This window comes from Theropithecus gelada, chromosome 2 (genome assembly GCF_003255815.1).
Source record: "Theropithecus gelada isolate Dixy chromosome 2, Tgel_1.0, whole genome shotgun sequence".
NCBI classification, from domain to species: domain Eukaryota; kingdom Metazoa; phylum Chordata; class Mammalia; order Primates; family Cercopithecidae; genus Theropithecus; species Theropithecus gelada.
Genome location: NC_037669.1, coordinates 49952022 through 49964918, shown reverse-complemented (window position 1 = coordinate 49964918; position 12897 = coordinate 49952022). Strand labels below are relative to the sequence as shown.

At 48.3% G+C, this 12897-nt stretch overlaps 1 protein-coding gene across 2 annotated transcripts in view; it reads left to right on the top strand.

The window, feature by feature from the left end:
- FGD5 (FYVE, RhoGEF and PH domain containing 5) overlaps positions 1 to 12897 on the top strand; it is a 116411-nt gene that overhangs the window by 61800 nt on the left and 41714 nt on the right. The gene's annotated exons all lie outside the window — the stretch shown is intronic.

Here is a 12897-nt window from a genome sequence, read left to right as displayed (position 1 = left end):
GCCCTTCCCCAGGAGCTTTCTGGCCAGCAAAGGGGACGGATGAGGGGGGTGACCGACAACCTTGGGCAGGCTTCCCTGAGGAGGTGATGTTCGGGGCTAGGCCATAGGAAAGGGTGAGAAGAGGGCACAGCAAAGACTTGGAAAGTGGGGGACCATGGCAGACTCAGGCTCCCCGCTCCTTTGAGCTCTCTGGGCCATTTGCACTCTTGCCATGGTTGAGCATTGGGTTCTGTGGTGCTTTGAATCATTCACCATCTCCAAGAATGTCAGAGCTGGGGATGTGCACTTGGACATTTTGTAGGTGGTGATGTGGAAGCCCAGAGGAGGTGACATGGCCCACGTCACACAGTGGTGGAGCCAGGACAAGTGCTGGAGCTCCTGGCTCCCAGGCCACTGCCCTCGCATTCACTGGGTGTTCCTGGCTGCCTTGGGAGCTCCATGGGGCAGGGACCATCTCTGGGTGTACCAGAGCACTCAACACCAAGCCAGGCCTCTTGAACCCGACTGAGGTCCCTATCAACAGTGTCACCCTGGCATCACATCCCCATGTGAGCTGATAGCAGCCGGGAACCCAGGAGGGCAGATAGAATATTACTCTGGGCTGGTGCTCTTGGCTCCTCATTTTTGTCCCCTCAGGATGAAAGCCTTGTGTGCACTCTTGAACCCCAAAGCCCTCAGGTGTGAAATGTACCAGCCCCCATTCAGCTTTTACACCTAAAAGATCTATTTGGTGAAGGCCGGAAGGATCAGTTTCCCATTTTTTTTTTTCTTCTTTCTCCCTTGTTTCTGAGCTGGCAGCATGACAGAGGGGCTGGGCATTTTTTTTTATGACTTTTTAAGAGGGTTTTAATTAGGAAACTTGCATCTGTGTTTGCTCTGCTTCCTGCCAGTTGGAAAGACATTGAAGCCCCTGGTAATCCATAATAATATCCTAAGGATGGGGTGAAGGGAGAGCCTATAAAAGTCATCACTCAGGGCCAGGCGCGGTAGCTCATGCCTATAATCGCAGCACTTTGGGAGGCCGAGGTGGGCAGATCACCTGAGATCAGGAGTTCCGGACCAGCCTGGCCAACATGGTGAAACCCCATCTCTACTAAAAATACAAAAATTAGCCGGGCATGGTGGTGGGCACTTGTAATCCCAGCTACTTGGGAGGCTGAGACAGGAGAATCACTTGAACCCAGGAGGCGGAGGTTGCAGTGAGCCGAGATCGTGTCACTGCACTCCAGCTTGGGTGACAGAGCGAGACTCTGTCTCAAAAAAAATAAAATAACGGTCACCACTCAGAAGCTGGTTGCAGGAAGTTGTGGTCTGGAGCTGTATCTTATATCAGTGCTTACGAGGATAAAGGGGGCAGGCATCTCCCAGTGTGACTCCAGGTCCTAGCTAGGGACATGAGTCTTGAAGGAGACCCATAGACTTTCGGGCACTCTCCACCACTCCTCAGCTTTGAATCTATCCCTGGTTGTTAAGCTTGGCAAGTTCTTCAGAATTTTGTCTTAGAGATTGATGCTGTTGAGATACCAAAGCTGTCCCCAGTGATAAGGAGGAGCTGACGGTGCCTCCCAAATCTCCCCAGCAGGAAAGGTCCTGGCTACATTGTGCTATTATTGTTGGGGGTGGGGGTGGCCTTCTGTGTTTGGGGTGCAGCTCTGTTGCTTGTTACATGGTAGCTATAGCTAACTCAGTGGCTGCCGTGAATTCCAGTCATCCTGATGGCCACGGTCCTGGGTTTGTGTAGCCTATGGGCTCCGTAGGAATGGAGTTTACATTTTAAAACATTTGTGAAAAAAGACAAAGGAGGATATGCGACTGAAATCATATGTGGGTCACAAAGCTTAAAATATTTATCATCTGGCCCCTTACAGAAAAAGCTTACTGACTTCTGGTTTAATGGCTGCCTTCCATCCTTCCAGGAACCCAGTCATAAGAACATTCCTTACCTGCCCATCTGTCAATCTCTACCCATCCACCTAGCCAGCCAGCCTTTCACCCACTCATCTGTCCTTTCATCTATCCATGCATCAAGTGACACAACCATACACTCATTCACTCCCAATTAATCTACTGCTCAAGTGTCTACCCACCCATCCAACCATCCATCCATTCCTCATCTGCCCATCCAACCAGCAATCCATCCATTCATCTGTCCATCTGAATTGCCCATTCATTCTGGAAACATCACAGGATGTTTACTGCAGGCGCTGAAATAGGCCTTGGAGTCCCAAAGCTGAATAAGGCTCAGAACTAGCCCTTGAGTAGTTTTCGTTTTGCAGGGAAAGAGGGTGGAGGTGGGGAGGAGAAATCAATATGTGAACAGACAATTTACATTACTCTGTGTAAGTATATCTTGCAGAACTGTAGTTTTGTGCAGAATCTGCAGGGGCATGAGGGAGGGAAAGACATATTCACTTTGAGATATGCAGGAAGGTTTGCAGAAGAGGTGCCATTGAGATGGACTCTGAGGGAGCTCACCAGGCCAGGGTAGTGGTGGAAGAGGGCACGTACAGCAAGGGAGTCAGCATGAGCAACTGCTCACAGGCTCATGGTATGTTTGGAGAATAGCACATCATTGCACATGGTTAGAACATAGAAAATGTTGGAAAGGCAGGTAGGAGGCAGAATCAGGGATCAAGTAATGGGTCCCCAGATAAGGCTAGGACCAGATCGAGAAGTACCAAAAATGCTGAGCCAAGGAGCTTGTGCCTTTCCTTGTATATGGTGAACAGCTAGAGATTTTGAACAGGTGTGGCCCCTGGACACCTTCTGTCCTCTGTTTTTTCATCTAAAGCAAGTCTCTCCTAGAAGAAACCAAAAGTTCTTACCAAGGGTCGCTCCTTTGGGCTAAGGCATTGAAGGCCTGTTCAGAAGCCAGTCTGCTGATTGGGAGAGAACTCTGGAAGTTGTCACCATCCTGCCCCAGGAGAAGTTTCCTCACACAGGAGGCCCACATGACCTGGCCCCTCTCCACCTCTCTGCAGTACCTCCTTTACCATTTTCTTCATCACTGCCTTCAGCCACACTGGCCTTGTTACTGTTCTTCAAATAACACAAATGCGTTCACATCTTACAGTTTTGCTCTTTCCTCTACTGGAGTGGCCTACCCCGATCTTCCCATTGAGGTCTCAGCTCAAGTGTTACCACTTCAAACTAGTGGTGCCCCAGAACTTAGTGGCATAAGACAACCATGTTGTTATGCTCACAGATTCTCTGGACTAGATATTTGGACAGGGCATGGTGGTGGGAGTTGGTCTCTGTTCCATGATGTCTGGGGCCTCAACTGGAAGATTCAAAGACTGGGGGTGACCTGATGGCTAGGAGCTTGGATCACCTGGAGGTGTCTTCATGTAGGAAGCCAAAGGCCTGTGGGACGTGACCAACTCAGCATTCCACTGGAGGCTATATGATCAAACAGCAAACTGTTTATCGTGAACGCAGAATGTGGGCAAACTCACGACCGCGCCTGCCAACAGAAGGTTTGCTGGAGGCAATCACTCCCTGGTGCTGAGGTTTTCCACTGCAACATCTAGAGAAAGCAGTCTTGCAAGCTTACTCTGGACCGAGCAGCTGACCCCTTCTTCCACCCCCCTTCTCACGATCTCTTTTGCCTAGTAAATACAGAGTGCTGTGTAAAGCTCAGGGCTCTTGTCCACTAGAGGCAAGGTGACCCCTTCTTCCAAATACACTCTTTTGTCTCTTGTCTTTCATTCCCGCATTCACCCCCTTTATTCAGTCTCCCTAGGTCCGTGCGGGTTACACAGTAGACGAAAGAGTATATTTGGAAGAAGGGGTCGGGGGGCACCTTGCCTCTAGTGGACAGGGGCCCTGAGCTTTACCAGTCCTCTGTATTTATTAGGCAAAAGAGATAGTGAGAAGTGGGGTGGAAGAAGGGGTCAGCTGCTCAGTCCAGAGTAGGCTTGCAAGACTGCTTTCTCTAGATGTCGCAGTGTCACCCTCCCCATGTCCACACCCTTGCCACAGCCTTATTGGAGGGGAGAGCACGTTCCTGCCCATTATGCCTTTGGGCCTGGCCATGACACTTGCTGCTGTCAATGGGGTGTGTGTGGAAAGGATGATGTGCCAGTTGTGAACTTGATTCTAAGATGCCCTCTGCTGTTTCTCCTGCCATCACCATGGGAAGAGCTTCCCGGGGCACATGCTGCCCCTTCAGCCTAGGCCCCAGGATGAACACACAAGAAGCAGAGCCACCAAGATGAATCCAGCTTTCACTCAGCTTCCTCTGCAACTAGGGGTACCCAAGGATATGAAAGGAGAAGCGCCAGGGAGTGAATGCCTCCAGCAAACCTTCTTTCGGCAGGCGCAGTCGTGAGTTTGCCCACATCCTGTATTCATGATAAACAGTTTGCTGTTTGATCATATAGCCTCCAGTGGAATGCCGAGTTGGTCACGTCCCACGGGCCTTCAGTTCCCTACATCTTCACTCACACATCAGGTGGTTGAGGCTGGCTGTTGTCCGAGACTTAAGCTGGGAGGTTGGCCAGAACACTTGTCTGTGGCCGCTCCATGTGGTCTCTGCCTACATAAGTTTGGGCTTCTGCACAGCATGGTGGCTGGGTCCTAAGAGTAAGTGTCCTGAGAGAGCAAGTAGAAGTTCATGGCATTTTTATGATCTGGCCTTGGACGTCCTGTAGCACCACTTCCACCATACCCTATGAGTTAAGACAGTCACAAAGGTCTACCCAGGTTCAACGGGAGGGGACATAGTCTCTCCTCTTCAATGGGAGGAATATCGAGCTCATATTGTATAAAGACCATTGAGATAGGAGATATTGTTGTGGGTGTTGTTGGAAAAGACAGTCTACTACAGAAGTTTTTCCTAAACATTCTGTGTTGGTTAGGAACTGTGTTTGACTGCTAGTAACAAAAACCCAATTACGATGGCTTAAGTAATTTAGGGATTCTTCTTTCATGTGAAATAAATCCAGAAGCAGGAGATCCAGGTCAAATTTGGCAACTCCACACAGTCTCAGGACTAAAGTTCCATCTGCAGCATCCATTTCCAAGGTTTCTCATGAACACAGAATGGCTGCTGCAGTTCTAACCATTACATCTATATCCCAGTCAGGAAGAAGGAGAAAGGTAGAAAAGCAACAGGTCATGCCTCCCAGCTGGGTTAGTCCCCTTGAAAACTTCACTTGTCAAGCTTCTCCTTTCATATCCTTGGGTAGTCCTAGTTGCAGAGGAAGCTGAGTGAAAGCTGGATTCATCTTGGTGGCTCTGCTTCTTGTGTGTTCATCCTGGGGCCTAGGCTGAAGGGGCAGCATGTGCCCCAGGAAGCTCTTCCCATGGTGATGGCAGGAGAAACAGCAGAGGGCATCTTAGAATCAAGTTCACAACTGGCACATCATCCTTTCCACACACACCCCATTGACAGCAGCAGGTGCCAGGGCCAGGCCCAAAGGCATAAGGGGCAGGGATGTGCTCTCCCCTCCAATGAGGCTGTGGCAAGGGTGTGGACATGGGGAGGGTGACGTGCTGTGGGTGTACTTCTCTCCTCTGCACTCCATCTCACACCTCATTTTATTCACACCACCTTTCACTGTTTGAAAGTACCTAATTTATTTATTTGTTACTGGTTATGTTGTGTTTTCATTTTCATGCAGCTCACAATACTTTCCATTAATAATCCCCTTGGTGATTTCTTCTTTGACCCATGGATTGTTTAAAACTGTGTCATGTAACTTCCAAGTATTTGTGTGTTTCCCACATCTTCTGCTGCTGATTTCTGATTTATCCTTCTGCTAATCCCGTTGTGGTTGGAAAACATATTTTGTATGGTTTCAGTCCTTTTAAATTTACTTAAATGTATTTTATGGCCCAGCATACGCCCTAGCACACCTGGAGAGTGTTCCATGTGTATTTGAGAAGGATGGGCCCTCTGCTCGTGTTGGGTGGGGTGTTCTGTGAATGCTGTGTGGGGCGAGCTGATGGATCCTTTTGAGTCTTCTGCATCCTCACTTTCTGTCCATTGTTGAGAGAGGCTTATTGACCTCTCAGCTATGGTTATTGGGTTGTATGTCTCTCTGTCAGTTGTCAGGTTTTGCTGATTGTGTTTTGGGGCTAATTTTAGGTGCTTGTTTGCTCTCTGCCTTCATCACTAAACTCTGAGCTCCTTAAGGGCAAAGAGCTGGACCGTACCCTTGTTCCCAGTGGCTTATGAAGCCTGGTACACAACTGATGCTCAGTATGTAGCCAGTGAATGAGTGATGGTGGAGCAAGTTCTCCTCCCAGCAGTCCTATCCTTTCTTCAGTCCAAAAAAACTTCCTGCCATACATGGGGGTGAATGCCTGTAGTCTTAGCTACTTGGGAGGCTGAGGCAGGAGAATCGCTTGAGCCCAGGATGCAGTGGACCCTGATCGTACCTGTGAATAGCCACTGCACTCCAGCCTGAACAACATAGCAAGACCCTGTCCCTACAAAACAAACAAACAAACAAACAAAACAAATTAAAATAAGAAAATTAACTTTCTGAGCACCTGGTCTGGGTGACGTATCAGGGAGTGAGTGACGGCAGGGAAAGTCTGCCCTCAAGGCACTGATGGTCTAGAGAGAGAGACTGGCATGAAAAAGAACAATAGTAACACCGTGGTGGGTGGTATACCGAGGTTTTGGGGGCTTGGAGGAGGCATCCAGCCCAGTCTTCTTGGAGTTGGAGAGGGATGCCCAGAGGAAAATGTGTTGAAAAGCCAGGCAGGGGTGCAGTGAAGAAGGCTGTGCCTGGCAACGGGATCAATGTTTGTAAAGGCCCAGAGGCCTGTTGAGAATGGCACATTTAGGCCCGGTATGGGGGCTCACACCTGAAGTCCCAATACTTTGGGAGACCAAGGTGGGAAGATTGTTTAAGGCCAGGAGTTTGAGACCAGCCTGGGAAACATAGTGAGACCCCATCACTACAAAAAAAAAAAAAAAAAATTTAATTAGCCAGACATAGTGGCGCATGCCTGTAATCCCTGCTGCTTGGGAGGCTGAGGTGGGAGGATCACTTGAGCTTAGGAGTTTGAGGCTTCAGTGAGCTATGAGCATACCACTACACTCCAGCCTGGGTGGCAGAGTGAGATCCTTTCACAAACAAACAAACAAACAAGCAAACACAGATGCTCAGGTTCCGCCCTCAGAGATTTTTACTTAATTGATCTGTAACAGCCTAATCATTGACGTGTCAGACATTAAGCACAGTTGTGAACACAGCCGAGCAAATCTGAAGGCGAAAACGAGTGAGTGAGGCACACTGCTCTCTCTTTGTTAGAGGGGAGTAACGGAAACATTTAGGATACATGAATAGTCTGCCAATGCACTATTTTGTAAAAGCTGTTGCTTTTTCAGACTGGCATACGTGTAACCCAGTCCCAGCTGTGCAGTAGGTGCCCACGAGGGCTAAAGGCCTCTGGCTAAACATGGTGTATTTTCTAAGAACCTCCATTTTGCTCCAGATACGTAATTTTAAATAAATTAGATACAGATATATTTCAGAGACTAATGTAAAATATGTATTTTTTAAGTGAAAATAATAGACTTCAAAGACATTTCTGAGATTAGAGTAGCTCCCTTCAGGCTCTGACCCCAAATTTCTGGAGTAGGACACTCGAGAGGCCCTTAGACTGACTGCTGAAGTAACCCAAGAGGGCCTCGTGAAGGAGGTGGTCTTTAAAGTACCTTTGAAAGATCAGCAAGATGTATATTGGATGATGGAAGCGCAGAACAAAGACACAGAGGCTGGAGAAGAGGATTCATAGAAAGCAGTAGTTCTCAAAGCATAGTCTTCAGACCAGCAGTGACAGCATCACCGGGGAAATTGGGAGAAATGAAAGTGATCCAGCCCCAGCCCAGACCTGCTGAATGGAAACTCAGGCGGAGTGGAGGGTGGGCAGCAATCTGTGTTTTCCTAAGCCTGGCTGGTAATTTGGATGCACACTCAAATTGGAGAACGACTGTTACACAGAAGTGAGCCGTAAGCTGCAGAGGTGGCTACACCAGCTCCTACAGGAACATGGTCACCAGGCCAAGGAGTTTAACTTGGTGCTGAGGGCAGGAGGCACCATGAAGAGTTTGGAGGAGAGGTGAAAAAAATGGGGAGCCCTTGCTTGTCTTCCCTCCCCTTAGGGCGTGTGTTTGTACACTTGTAACTCCCACCCGGATAGAACATTTCCATCATCCCTAGAAGATTCCTGTAATACCCTCCCAAAGGTTACCCCTGTTTTGCTGTCTGTCACATGAGATTGGTTTAGCTTGTTCTTGAGTGGAATGGAATCATAAATTATGTACTGTTACGTGTCTGGCTGCTTCAGCTCCACAGTCTGTGAGACTGAGCCAGCTGTTGATGGGTATCAGTGTTCTTGGGTAGGGACAGCCCACAGTTGGGTTGTTTTGTGCTCCTGTGCATGAGCATGTGGGTGGCTTCAGTCTGGGCTATTAGAAAGCTGCTGTGAACGTCACCATAAACACCTGATGTCATTTCTCCTTGGTATTTACCCAGGAGAGGAATTGCAGGGTCACAGGGTAAGCATCGACATAGCTTTACTAGAAACTGCCAGATAGGTTAACAAAGAGGTTAAAACAATGTATATTCCCCCCCAGTGTATGAGACCAGCGTTTATTCCATGCTCTTGCCAACATGTTGGTATCGTTGGCCTCTGTACTCGTGGCCATTCTGGCGATTGTGTAGTGGTGTCTCCCTATGGCTTAATTTGCATTTCCCTGTTGATTAATGAAATTGAATCCTTCGTTCTGTTTATTAGCCATTTGGGAAGGCTTTTGAATGTTTCTTTTGCTTTTTTAAAAAAAATTGAGATATCTTTTTTGTATTGCTCTTAGGAGCTCTTTAAGTATTCTGGACACAAGTCTACCTTCAGATCTGGGGATTGTGCATATTCTCTCAATCTGTGACTTTCTTACCCAGTTTTTTTTTTTTTTTTTTTTTGAGATGGAGTCTCACTCTGTCGCCCAGGCTGGAGTGCAGTGGCCAGATCTCAGCTCACTGCAAGCTCCGCCTCCCGGGTTCACGCCATTCTCCTGCCTCAGCCTCCCAAGTAGCTGGGACTACAGGCGCGCGCCACCTCGCCCGGCTAGTTTTTTGTACTTTTTTTTTTTTTAGTAGAGACGGGGTTTCACCGTATTAACCAGGATGGTCTCGATCTCCTGACCTCGTGATCCGCCCGTCTCGGCCTCCCAAAGTGCTGGGATTACAGGCTTGAGCCACCGCGCCCGGCCTTACCCAGTTTTTTTAAACAGCTTTATTGAGATACAAGTCTCATACTGTGCATTTCAGCTCTCTGAAGTGTAAAATTTCATGGTTTTCAGTATATTCTCAGCATTACGCGATCATTGCACACGCGGCTACACACTCTGCCCAAACCATGCTCCACCCCTCAGCTCCTCATCCGCCTCAGGGCCTTTGCACCTGCCATCCCTTCTGCCTGGGATGCTCGCCTCTTGTCTCAGCATAGTCACTGCCTCCTTGGAAGGCTTTCCTATGGCCAAGCCAGGTCTCCCTTCTCTGGTTTGCTGGATCCTTTGCTTTTCCCCATCACAACACTTAGACCCCTGTACTGAAATAGTCTTTTTACTCATGGCTTTGGAACAATTACCCAGGTTGCAAACTCTCTGAGAGCAGAAGTGCATCTCTCCATGCTCCCACTGTCTCCTCAGGGCTTGCAAAGCCCTGTACAATTAACAAAGCAGGTACTCCAAATACTTGCTGAATGAATAAAGGAATGAGGACTGGGTGGCTTCTCCGCCCTTCCTCCTACTCAGATGGCTGCCAGGACCCCCAGGTGTGATTATGGGCCCGAGTTGATGAGACAGCAGAACCCTTTCAGGGAGTGATGGATGGTGAGGCTGGCACTTAGCACTTCCAGCCGGTGCATGAGTTTTAAGAACGGATGTTTGTGGCAATTCTGATTATGCTCTAGTTTTTGAAATGAGTCATGTTGGTGATGGCCATCCTGCCCATTGAGACTGAGTCGATTCAGTGAGAATTAATTACAGATGAGAAACCAGCTTGGAGAGCAATTAATATTTAAGCTCCCTGGAGAGTGATGCAAATACAGCCAGTCTTGTCTTTGCCTGTTCTTCCTTTTCTTTCTCCGCACTGTACAACTGACAAAGCAGTTGTAGTCATCAGGAAGAGCCTCTCTGCAGCCTCCTGCTATACTTTGTGGTACTGTTACCCCCATTTTACAGGTGAGGAAACCGAGGCTCAGACAGGTGACAGCTTGCCTAGTCGTCCAATACCCTGTGGAGTATCTGGGCTTGAACCCAGCCCAGAACAAATAAGAGTGGGTTGAAAGCCCTGTCAGACAATGCCCACACAAGAGGGGTCATTGCCCTCATCAGGATACAGGGCTGTTTTTCTTTCCTCTCCTGGGATGCCAGGGCTGAGAAGAGCCTGCAGGGCTGGAGGTTGGGTCCTAAATATGAAGACTCACAGGGAAAGAGTTGGGAGTCCTCCTGCCTCAGGTCAGCAGGGAAACCTCCACCCCAGGCTCAGAATGACCCCAGTACCCCAGAACCAGCTGTGGCAGAAGTCAGAATTACCCACCACCTCCATTCAGCCGCCCTCTGCACCTGCTGCCCTACTCACAACCCTCGCCTCTTGTGCCCTCTAAAACATGCTTTCAGGAAAGGCTCTGATAGCTCCTATATGAGGACATTCAGTTTCTCTTTACAGGTTAGCCATGTGGCCTCTTCATAGGAACACACATACCTTCATCACAGAGAGTCCATTTGTTAGTTCAAGACTCAGCCCTGTGAGGGTTTCTGACCTTCATGTTGGGGCTAGAAGTTTCCCAAGACCTTGAATTGTGCTGGACTGAGGCAGGAACCAGCTCATCCTTGCTCCTTGGGACTGCGAGTCAGGGAGGGCCGCCCTCCCTGTGCCCTCCCCATAGTTCTGGGCAGAGCAGGCCATCAGCAGGAGGTCAGCACAGGACAGGATGAGGTGTTCAGGAAGCACAGACCTTTTTAAACCCCACATCTGCTCTCCTTGTCTGATGGCGCAAGCATACGCCTCTGGGCAGATGTTGGAGGCACAGTGCGAGGGGGTCTCTCAGTCTCTACATCTCACTATGGAGCCCTCCTTCCTTCTCCCTTCCTGCCCCCTCCCTCCTTCCTTCCTTCTCTTCCTCCCATTCTCCCCTTCTCTCTCTCTCTTTCTCTCTCTCTCTCTCTTTTTCCCTCCCTCTCTGTCATGCCTGTTCACTGGCTCTGCTTCCTTGTTTTTCTTTCTCTCTCTCTCTCTCCGTTTCCCTCTCGCCCTATGCCACGTCCCTGTCCTTTTTTCTACTCCTCACTGTTCCCCTGCTGGGAGGGGTAGAAAAGCCTCTGGCCTTCACTTGGGGAGAGAAGGCCAGAAAGGCTTCCTGGAGGAAGGGCTGTCCATCCTCTCTCTCAGGCACTTCCCACTTTTAGATCCTTATATCCAAAAGACCTTTATTTTATTTTTTTGAGACAGGGTCTAGCTTCATCACCCAGGTTGGAGTGCAGTGGCACCATCACAACTCACTGCAGTCTCAACCTCCCAGATTCAAGTGATGCTCCCACCTCAGCATCCCAGGTAGCTGGAACCATAGGCATGCACCACCATGCCTGGAGAATTTTTAAATTTTTTGCAGAGTCTTGTCATGTTGCCCAGGCTGGTCTCCATCCAACTCTTAGGCTCAAGCGATCCTCCTCGGCCTTTGAAGGTGCTGGGATTACAGATGTGAACCACTGCATCTGGCCTAAAGAAGACCTTTCCAGCAGTAGAAGCTGTCCAGCAGGCCGGGTGCGGTGGCTCACGCCTGTAATCCCAACACTTTGGGAGGCCAAGGCAGGCAGATCACCTGAGGTCAGGAGTTTGAGACCAGCCTGGCCAACATGGTGAATCCCTGTCTCTACTAAAAATACAAAAATTTAGCCTGGTGTGACAGCAGGAACCTGTCATCTCAAGTATTCAGAAGGCTGAGGCAAGAGAATCACTTGGACCCGGGAGGTGCAGGTTGCAGTGAGCCGAGATCGTGCCAGTGCACTCCAGACTGGGCAACAAGAGTGAAACTCCATTAAAAAAAAAAAAAAAGAAAGAAAGAAAGAAAGAAAATAAAAGGAAAAGAAAAGAAAGGAGAAAAGAAAAGAAATGAAACTGTCTAGCAGTGGAGTGAGATGTCCTGCCCCATAGTGAGCTCCCATTGGGGAGACAATCCAACAAGGCAGAGGAATCATCTTTCCTGAGTGTGGAAGGTGATTTGAACTTCTCCATTTGGGCAAGAGTGCATGATCTCTGACCCTGGGATTTTCCCAATATGCATTGCCTCACAGCTCAAGGTGGTTTCAGGATTCCCCACCCCCACCCCAGCCATGTATTTAAAACTAGAGCTAGGCCTCATGCAAGAGCAAATGTATTTGAAGATAAAATATTTTTCTTATGAGAAAGAAACCTTATATTCTTTATAAATTTTTATTTAATTTATTTAAAAATGCATAATAGATGTACATAGTTTCAGGGTATGTGATCATTTAATATGTTTATATAATTTTTAAGGAGCAAATCAGTGTACTCAGAATATGTATCACCTTAAATATTTGTCTTTATGCTGGAAGCAATCAGATTATTCTCTTCTAGTTATTTTACTTACTTATTTATTTATTTATCTGTATATTTTTTAGAGGCAGAGTCTCACTCTGTCACCCAGGTTAGAGTGTAGTGACACAACCATAGCTCACTGCAACCTGGAACTCCTGGGCTCAAGCCATCTTCCTGCTTCAGCAAATACCTGGAACTACAGTGATGCGCCAGCAAGCCCAGCTAACCTTTTAAATTTTTGGTAAAGACGGAGTCTCACTATATTGCCCAGGCTAGTCTTGAACTCCTGACTTCAAGTAGTCCTCCCACCTTGGCTTCC